This window comes from Schistocerca cancellata, chromosome 5 (genome assembly GCF_023864275.1).
Source record: "Schistocerca cancellata isolate TAMUIC-IGC-003103 chromosome 5, iqSchCanc2.1, whole genome shotgun sequence".
NCBI classification, from domain to species: Eukaryota; Metazoa; Arthropoda; class Insecta; order Orthoptera; family Acrididae; genus Schistocerca; species Schistocerca cancellata.
In genome coordinates this window covers 251,934,702-251,944,957 of record NC_064630.1, presented here as the reverse complement: position 1 = coordinate 251,944,957, position 10,256 = coordinate 251,934,702, and the positions used below count along the sequence as shown (strand labels likewise).

Sequence of the window (10,256 nt, the reverse complement as noted above, 5' to 3'; positions counted from 1 at the left end):
TTTTAATGTTTTGGTATGACCTGTGAAACCTTCCTGTCTTAGGTGCGGACGTTTCGTCAAGCCAGTGGTTCTATATGATTGCTAAGTACTGAGCTGTTGATGCAGCATACCATAAAATGAACCTAACTGGTTATACCTTCTGACCAGAAGTCTTGCCTTTGTTGAGTGATTTAAGCTGCTTCGCTACACCGTCTATGTTTACTTCTAACTTACTCATTTTCGCAGCACTTCTTGATTTGAATTCTGGAATATTTTCCTTGTCTTCCTTTGTAAAGGACGTTTAGAAAACCATTTTTACTTACAGCGCTTTAGTGGCACTGATATCGGTAACATTATCATTGGTATCGCGCAGTGTTTGTGTTAATTGTGTCTTGCCAGTGACCTATTTTACATACGATCAGAAATATCTTTGCATTTTCTGCCAGATTTAGGGACAGCGTTACGTTGCGAAAACTATTATAAGCATCGCGCAGTGGAGTCAGTATTATAAAGCATCGCGCAGTGGAGTCAGTATTATATTTCGATCTTCTGTACAACACAGCCAATCTTGGAGATTTGGGGTTCTTTTAAAATTGGCAAGCGTTTTTCGTTGCTTCTTCAACAGCGTTCTGACCTGTTTTGTGTGCCATGGGTGATCAGATCCGTCTTTTATTATTTTATTTGGTGTAAATCTCTCAACTGCCGTAGATACTATGTCTCTGAATTTAAGACATATCTGGTCTACACTTACATAAATATTTCGGAATAGTGGAGACTGTCTCTTAGGAGGGCGTTAAGCAAATTTTATCTGCTTCTTTAAGTAGATATATTCTGCGTTTGCTTTTGGTGGATTTGTGTGTCATGATATTCGGTTTCGCTACAACGATCCTGCGGCCACTAATCTTATGTGGGTCATGATGCTCTCTCTTTGCTCAGTATTATTTATTGCTAACAGATCAAGTATGAATTCGCAACTGTTTACATTTCGTCTGGGCTCCTTAACTAATTGTTGAAAACAATTTTCGGAGAGAGAAGCATTTAATAAAGTTACGGAAGATGTTTCGTGCATGCCATCGGCTTTAAACTTTCTTATATTTGCGTCAACATATCGAATGTAGATTTTCTGTGAAAATTTCAGAAATTTGCGAACTCTGACTGATATTATCGCGTTTAAGGGGCTCCGGAAAGGCTCAAAATCATGAAAAGTTCAATTTTTACTTTTTTGCGTTTTCTGAATCTGCGGACTATTACCTTTTAATAGATATATAATTTATTCAATTCCGAAAACTACAACTGTTTTTAAATTTTTTTTTGAAATGTGTTCTACATGGGCGTGACCCAGTTAAACTGCTGTCAAATGGTGTTATTATTAACGCCCGCGTTCATCAGGTACATTTTAGTGATGTGAGATAAAGTATGTGTTGTGGCTAACCTATTTTCAGAGACTTAGCAGCACCTGAACTGTTGAAAAAGTGTATTCACGGAAAAACTCAAAACCCCAATGAAAGTGTAAATAGTGTTATATGGTCGAGAATCCCCAAGACTATATTTGTTGGAATAGAAACACTTCACTTTGGTGTGTATGATGCTGTTGCGACTTTCAATGATGGCAACATTGTAAGGTGCAAGGTATTTAGAAATATTGGAATGAAGATAGGTTCTAACATGGTACGAGCGATGCTTGCTTTAGACAAGGAACGCCTTCGGGCTGCAGACAGGGCTGTAAAGAGTCTAGAAATACAAGCAAGAGTAAACAGGAGGAGGAACAAGAGGAAGCTGGAGGAGGAGTTTGCAGAGGATGAAGATAATCCATCCTATGGATTATTTTCTCATTTAATTACATGTTTTCTAAGGATCTTCCAAACATATTTGTTTCAAACTTTCAGTAAATGTTACACAGTACCTTCTGCATAATTTAACACAGCCTTTTTCCAAAAAACTGTATATTTTTGAATATAAAAATAAAAAATTGCAAAAAAATGTTGTGAATTTTCATTACAATTGAAAAAAAATCATCTTTAACAACTGAACTAAAATTTTGTAAAATCCCTGTGTTAAGTTGTAGCCCATATTCCAATAAATAATCTGTAAAAAGTTCAACTTCCTACCTCAAATACTTTGTGAGGGAAGATGTAATTTATAAGCGTCATTTTAACATTGCAAGTATAGGGCGTTCCGGAGCCCCTTAATGGAGCAAAATGTTAGCACTAACTGGGAAACATTATAATGAGTGTAAAGTTTAATAATGAACATAACAGGATTAAAATACACGCGAGGCAATGGCGTGTTACTTGGTACTCCCCCGCACGCCTGGTGTTCACGTGTTTCGTGACGGAGCTGATGCCTCATTTTTCGGTGCCGGGTCGACGACCCCTCTACACCAGTGGTCAAAGAAAATGCGCTGTTAACATCTCTTGTGTTTCTGACAGACTCATTTAGAGTGCAGTGTGTTTCGGAGTGGAAGTAAGTTGAAACAGAATAGACGTGACGTCACTTGTGGCAGCCAGGCAAGAGACAATCGACAGGCGATGGCGGCTGCTCCGTTTTTTGCGCTGCAGGCTTTTAAAATAGAGTCTGGCCCAGATCAGCGCAGAAATGCCAGGCACAACGGCTTCTCAGCCTGAATTTAGGTGGTGTGAGAGTTATATTAGTTGCTGTATTACTCGTGAAGCAACTTCACGACCATCTGTTAATTACAATGAGTCTGGGATTTACTGTCACATCTTTACTAGTAACATATTTATTGCCATACTCCACGGATGTATGGACCCAATTAACAATGTACGTATTGTTTTCCACCACCAAGTTTCCCCTTACAGTTACGTAAGGAAACAAATAAATAAGAAAAGAATAACAGATAATGAGCCAGTCTCAACTTTCAAATATCAAAACAGTTTTTACCACATGCTAGACGTAAAAGCAGACTTAAAATGCTCTCTTAAGTTTATTTACTGCTTCAACCACCTTCAACGTATCTTTTTCCAAGAAAGAAGGATGAACAATATTTGTAAATTACTATCTTTTCGTACTAACGAACGTGGGAGGCAAAAGCATGTCACCTTCAATCGAACTGTGCCTGTTTAAGCACCGTTGTCTTGATACTAACTTCCAAGGTCGATGACAGATTTACCTCATTTTGTGATTCTACATTATCTAAACCGCTATCGATAGATATTGTCAATGGGCTACGAATCTTCCCTATTCAGACATCAGAGAAGTGCATCACCTTACTGCTCATTGTTTTATGTTAGACTACCTCTCGAATTTTGCCATCGATCGCACGTTTTTCTACACGAATATTTCTTCAACTCTGAAAAAGAGTGAAAGTCATTTCTTGAAAAATTTAGCGGGTACAGTAGATATGCGGAGGCTTTCTGGTCGAAGGACAGAAACATTTCCCTATGTATAGCCACATTTATTAAATTTGTGTCCGTAATGCGTTTTAGATTGCTAAACATCTCTCAACGTTTGTTTTGAGTAGCCCGACACAGCTTTGTCGGCTCTCATAACAAATACTTTTGGCAGTGTTTGAATGACGCAAAAATTTCAGGAGAAGTAGTCGCTTTCAGTCCTGCAACCGGCTGCAGACATTCTCTGGCACGAAGATACGTTCTGAATTTTACTTTTGTAGTACGTACAGCGTCATTCCATTGTTAGTCAATCATGGGTGCGTGGAGAGAAGCTTCTGCTTCACGGCTCTTTACAATAAGGTCCAGAAAAAATTGTATTGTTCCATTATAACATAATCTTTCAGCTTGGCGGAATTAGGATTTGGCATTAGGATTTGACTCGTCTATATTATATCTGTTTTCCGAGCTTAAGAGTGACTAACGATGTATTGGTTGAGGAGAATTGTGAAAAATAATATATTTTCCTCCATCTTTATCTGATTCTTATATTTATTTTTCTGGTCAACAATCAGTTATGTCGAGGAGTTTATGTATAATAACACTATCTAGAATTAGATGTGTGAAATTCAGACTAAGGATATCATTAAATTTTGTAGTTATGAAATGGCACGTATTTACAGACTTTATATGACTGTTTCATATTACAAACGTCCTAAGAAAGTGTACGAAGTGAAGCAAGTTTCATTATCTCTTCAGATTGTATACAATAATGAGCACAAATTAATTATTTAGCTTACCTAAGTAAACAGATTTCCAAAATTGTTTTCTTGCTCCCATAAAGTTGGTATCTCGGGCAGTTACAATTATTACCAAGTAGATCGGGCATTAAAAAAAATGTCGTTCCTATGGAGTGTAACAAACGCACATTTAAAACGAATATACTGTAATAAATTCTCTTGTTCAGTAATAAAAAGGAAGAAGAACTCCTCAAAATACAGAAGGTAATGTCTGAAAAGCATTAGAGAACAGACGACTGTGAAGAAAAAAAGGGAAATATTTTAAATTTTAACACGCTTTTACCGTCTGAAGTATCTTGAATCGATTAATATGTCAATAAATAATCTATTTTTTTCTGATCATAAATAACTGACGTTTCTTTAATAACCCAGTTGCATGGAGACAACGTAGATCTTCATTTTGAAGAGAACCTTGGAGGGGTGGAGGGGGCAATACGCTTTACTGGAAAATAGACTACGTGAAGTTAACACTGAAATTCGACCGAAGTGACGAAGAGAAAAAAGGGGTAACATAAAAGTCACAATGCCAAGTATATTACGAATAGTTTAACGAATGAGGCAAATGCCTACAAATACGTAACTTATCGACCTGAAAGGGGAATCATTTCCCGAAACACGTTGGTGATATTCCCGAAAACAACCAAGAGAATAAGTATAAACCCCAGAATAACAATTTCCATGTTGAGAATAAGAATATATATATATATATATATATATATATATATATATAAAAACAGCTCTTAAAAAAGATTAAAAAAATCAAGGCAAAAAATCTAAAAGAAGACCAATACATAATTATATTTAATAATCTAAGTTCACCTACCAAATTCAATGATGGAGGAGCAGCCATATTTGATGATCTTAAAAGGAATCACCACAAAGGCATTCTAGGTATCAAATTAATTATACCCTTGTTAATTAATAATCTTCCTCTACCTAAACGCTCATAAATAATATTAGATAAACAAAACAAACCAGGAGAACATAAACCATGACCAACTATCAAAGAAAGCGAACCTATACAACCCCATCAGTTTATAGTTATCAATCCACCAATAACCATTCTTATGTGAGCGACATAAGAATAAGCAATTAAAGACTTTAAATCAACCTGACGAAAACAAACAAGTCTAACAATAACCCCACCAGATAAACCTAAAGACAACCAGAAACAATTAAACTTTAAACCCAAATAAGAAATAATCGTGACCGGTAGCAGAAAATTTATTTCTTATTAAACCCATTGCTTTCGCAGTCGCAGGCTTTCAGAAATCGTTTCTAATGGGTCATATTGCCTTATGACCTATCGCGGTATGTCTAATTACTGACTAAGAGATATATGGAGAAACGAAACACCGAGAGACCCCTTAGAAGAGGAGTGTCCACAAGGCAAAACAAAAAGGTCAACGAATAAATGATGATTAACTGACAACCTCAGCTGCCGACAGGTGTTGTTGTTATACCTCGATGTGGACAGCTGAAAATGTGTGTCCCGACCGGGACTCGAACCCGGGATCTCCTGCTTACATGGCAGACGCTCTATCCATCTGAGCCACCGAGGACACAGATGAATAACGCGACTGCAGGGACTTATCCCTTGCACGCTTCCCGTGAGACTCATATTCCCAAGTGTCTACAATTCTACGTATGTATTGTACCTTATAGACATTTGCCCACCCATTCATTACTCGCGCTCGCTTTGGCGATTCCCGTAAGGGTTTGGGCAACCTGTGCGCATTCGTACAGACTAAGGTCAATGGCTGGGTAGCCTTTAACTGTATATATGAAGACAGTAACTTGTTCTCGAAAGAACAGTTACTGTTGATGATCGTGCAGCTTTTCCCTGGAATAAGTGATGATCAACTGACAACCTCAGGTGCTGAGGTTGTCAGTTAATCATCACTTATTCGAGGGAAAAGCTGCACGATCATCAACAGTAACTGTTCTTTCGAGAACAACTTACTGTCTTCATATAAAAAGGTCAAAATTTGGACCGTGTGGACGCATAAGTGAAATGGAAGGAGTGAAGATACCAATGAAGATGTTCGACATAGAATTGCAAAGAAATAGACTCGGTGGAAGACCGAGGGGCAGATGGTTCTAGGGAGTACAGGAAACTACAGAGAGAACGGGAAAGAATTGAAGTGATATGGAGAACGAGAAAAATGGGAAGAAGGATTGCTCCCGTGATGAAGCGTAACCATCGTTACTCGGGATATAGAAGACGCTGCGAACAGACTGATTAAGTGGCCGCCCGAGCTTTTCCCCCGCCAGCTGCAGACCTCGCGACCTTCAGGGAGTGTGCTTAATGGGGTCTGTCGCCCTTTCGTGCCGCCCTCCTCCGCTTGCTCACAAAGGTCGGATGACGACAGATTCCGCAGACACTGGAACCCTCCCCCTCATACAGGACGACACTGCGACCTCACTATAAGTTTTCCAAAACATACTAACACTGCCTTACAAGAAAGTGGACTATCCTAGAGGAGAAGATGAAATTAAATTCACGGGTTGAGAGGACATGTGATTATATTTCAGTGATTACGAAACTGAATCAAATTGACAAATAAGCTGGCAGTATGAGCCGACTTAATCAGCACGACGATGATGCAACTTCCATCCCAAATATAGTCCCACCCAGTGGCGACCTCCGCACCTGGCAAACCTGTGCCCCTCTCGAATGTCGTCCACCCCTCGACTGCCCCAACCAAGATTCTCCCTACCTACTCATCCTTCACCCTACTTTTATACCTTAGGACCTTAGCTCCTTCTCTTGTCCAGAACCGACCAAAGTTAAGTAGCTGTTTTCATTGCCCAAAATTAAGTAGTACAATCTCAATTCGTTACAAATGTAGTAGTATAAGAGTTTATACAGGGTAAAATTAAAAAACTTTCAACGAAAAAATTACGGAAATGGAAAGTGCTACTGATGTGCACTTTTCATACAATGGATTGGTAGTAAGGGGCTCGTATTGCTAACCAGGCAACAGACTGTTGGTTCCTCCTAGTCTACTGAGGAACGTTTTCTGGCCTCCTTGTAAGATGGTTTGTTAAGAGGCTGTGATACTTGTTCACTTTCAGCGTTCACTCTATGAAAAACGGGCCTTTGAGTTTTCAGCCCATTATAGCTCAAATAAGCGCTACTGGGGACCTACCGTGAAAGGACAGGCATGCAATAACAGGCACATCCTAGTTCGTTCAGTTACAGAAACGTGTTTCAGGCCTTGTCAATCATTCAGAATGAGCAAGGAATATTAGAGAGAGTGCGCCAGTCATTTCTTCGAGAACGTAAATTGTGTAGTGATGTTTAAGCAAGAATTTCAAACATTTACTGTAAAATACATAATGAGAGAAAAAAAATGATTATAGTTCTGAAACTCTTTATTTTTTCTCAGAAAACACATTACTGAATTGAACCCCGGTCCAGCGACATAATTCAAGAGAAAATTAAAGAAAATACTAAAGCAATGTAATGTCTTCCAGTTGAAACGTCCCCTTAAAAAAATTATACATGACTGTCCTTAAACTGACACACAATATTTTTAGCACAACGCAATCTGACTTTCAAAAATCCCTACAAAAGAATGGCCCTGACTAACATTAACCTATACCTTTCACAAATCACTTACCTCACCAAAAATCTTCGTTACTCGAACTACTGCAATACAGCGAGCACCACTACTGCCAGCTTAATAGTGTTGAAAAATTATAATATACATAGCAGTTCATGACATCCAGTCTTACAAATTTCAAAACTCCGCCATTTCTCTCCCCACATCCACCACTGCTGGCGGCTCACCTCCAACTGCGCAACGCTACGCGCTGTTCACATCCAGCTGCCTAACACTACAATGGCAGACAACAATGCAAACTAGCCACAGACTGCACACAGCACAGCCAGTGATTTTCATACAGAGCACTACGAGGTGTTACCAATATAAAAACCTAAACAGCCTACTTACACAGTCGAGTAAACAACTAAAAAGTTTTACATTAATGAACCCCACCGCCGACAAATTCATAGCACAGCCAAACCTACTTCTCCAGTTAGACCAATTGTAAACTCCAAAAATACACCAGCATACAAACTTTTCCAGCTATTAAGTAATATCCGCAGCAAATTTTAAACTTTTGAAATCTCATATTCAATAAAAAATACGCGTGAGTTAACCACGCATATCAAAGATGTAAAAATCTGCACACAAGCTATATTTGCCTCATTTGACATTATTAACCTTAAATTAACCCATGAACCATGGACCTCGCCGTCGGCGGGTAGACTTGCGTGGCCCAGCGATACAGATAGCCGTGCCGTAGGTGCAATCACAGCAGATGGGTATGAAACGTGTGGTCCATGAAGAGGGGCAGCAGCTTTTTCAGTAGTTTCTGTGACAACCAAAACGGCCTTGCTGTGCTGGTACTGCGAACTGCTGAAATCAATGGGAAACTATTAGCCGTAGTTTTTCCCGAGGGCATACAGTTTTACTGTATGGTTAAATGATGATGGCGTCTTCTTGGGTAAAATATTCCGGAGCTAAAATAGTCCCCCATACGGATCTCCGGGTGGGGGGGGGGTGGGGTGGGGGGGGGGTACTCAGGAGGACGACGTTATCAGGAGAAACCATACTGGCGTTCTACGTATCGGAGCGTGGAATGACAAATACCTTACTCGGGCAGATAGGTTAGAAAATTTAGAAAGGGAAACGGTTGGTTAAAGTCAGATATAGCGGGAATTAGTGAAGTTCGGTGGCACGAGGAGCAGGACTTATGGTCGCCGGCCGGGGTGGCCGAGCGGTTCTAGGCGCTACAGTCTGGAACCGCGAGACCGCTACGGTCACAGGTTCGAATCATGCCTCGGGCATGGGTGTGTGTGATGTCCTTAGGTTAGTTAGGTTTAAGTAGTTCTAAGTTCTAGGGGACTGATGACCTCAGAAGTTAAGTCCCATAGTGCTCAGAGCCATTTGAACCATTTTTGAACTTATGGTCGGGTGAATACAGGGTTGTAAATACAAAATCAAACAGGAGTAATGCAGAAGTAGGTTTAATAATGAATAAAAAGATTGAAACGTGGATAAGCTACTATGAACAGCATAGTGAACGCATTATTGTAGCCAAGATGGACATGAAACCCACACCCACCACAGTAGTACAAGTTTATACGCCAACTAGTTCCGCAGGTGACGAAGAGACTGAAGAAGCATATGACGAGATAAAAGAAATAATTCAGATAGCTAAGGGAGCCGAAAATTTTGTAGTAATGGGAGACTGGATTTCGATAGCAGAAAAAGGAAGCGAAGGAAAACTAGCAGATGAATATGGACTTGGGGGAAAGGAAGGAAGAGGAAAACGCCTGGTAGAATTCTTCACAGAGCATAACTTAATCACAGCTAACACTTGGTTTAAGAATCATTAGAGAAGGTTGTATACGTGGAAGAGACCTGGAGACACTGGAAAGTTTGAGATTGATTATATAACGTTTAGACAGAAATTTAGAAACCAGATTTTAAATTGTAAGACATTTCCAGAGGTAGATGTGGACTCTGACCACAATTCATTGGTTATGAACTGTAGATTAAAACTGAAGAAACTGCAAAAAGGCACTAATTTAAGGAGATGGGGTCTGGATAAACCGAAAGAACCAGAGGTTGTAGAGGGTTTCAGAGGGAGCATTAGGGAACGACTGACAAGAACAGGGGAAAGCAATGCAGTAGCAGAAGAATGGGTATCTTTGAGAGATGAAATAATAAAGGCAGCAGAGGATCAAGTAGGTAAAAAGATGAGGACTAGTAGAAATCCTTGGGTAACACAAGAGATATTGGATTTAATCGATGAAAGGAGAAAATACAAAAATGCAATAAATGAAGTAGGTGAAAGGGAGTACAAATGCATAAAAAATGATATCGGCAGGATGTGCGTAATGGATAAGCAGGAAAGGGTAGAGGACAAATGTAAGGTTGTCGAAGCATACATCGCAAGGGGTAAAATAGATACTGCCTACAGGAAAATTAGAGATCTTTGGAGAAAAGACAACCACCGGTTTGAATATCAAGAGCTCAGATGGATAACCAATCCTTAGCAGAGAGGGGAAAGCAGAAAGCTGGAAGGGGTACATAGAGGGTGGGTAGAAGCGAGA

The 10,256-nt window shown here is 39.6% G+C and overlaps 1 non-coding gene across 1 annotated transcript; it reads right to left on the bottom strand.

Moving 5' to 3' along the window:
• Positions 1–5,614: 5,614 nt before the first annotated feature.
• On the bottom strand, positions 5,615–5,689 carry Trnat-ugu (transfer RNA threonine (anticodon UGU)). The gene has a single exon. It is a non-coding gene; the product is annotated as a tRNA-Thr (tRNA).
• Positions 5,690–10,256: the final 4,567 nt, after the last annotated feature.